The sequence below is a fragment of the Trachymyrmex cornetzi genome, unplaced genomic scaffold, assembly GCF_001594075.2.
Source record: "Trachymyrmex cornetzi isolate Tcor2-1 unplaced genomic scaffold, Tcor1.1 scaffold1846, whole genome shotgun sequence".
NCBI lineage: Eukaryota > Metazoa > Arthropoda > Insecta > Hymenoptera > Formicidae > Trachymyrmex > Trachymyrmex cornetzi.
In genome coordinates this window covers 618-1,080 of record NW_017296469.1, presented here as the reverse complement: position 1 = coordinate 1,080, position 463 = coordinate 618, and positions in this window count along the sequence as shown.

The following is a 463-nucleotide window of genomic DNA, read 5'->3' as shown; positions in this document are numbered from 1 at the left end:
AAAAAAAAAATATATATATATAATTTTCTTTTTATATATATATATATATATATATATATAAAATAAGAGAACTTTATATATATTTTTTTAACTTTTTTTATTTTTAAACTTTTTTTATTTTTAAACTTTATATATATATATATACATGATAAAATAAGAAAAAGATCTTGCAAGGACTGTATTTCTATGAAAAATATTGCCTATAAAAATGTACAAAAATATTATAGTATACGTTGCAAATATTATAAATATCCTTAGTATCTTTGTCTGCGATAATTTTCGAGAATAAATCCTAGATGGTAAAATGTACCTTGTAATATATTCGAAATTTCCATCCATAATGCATTCTTGCGCAACATACTTTTTTCCGAAGCAGGTATACGAAAATCATAAGTGCACATTTGTTTCTAACTGCTTCAATCAACAATTCATCCAAATTTCCTTTCCTCCCAACAATTGTTGG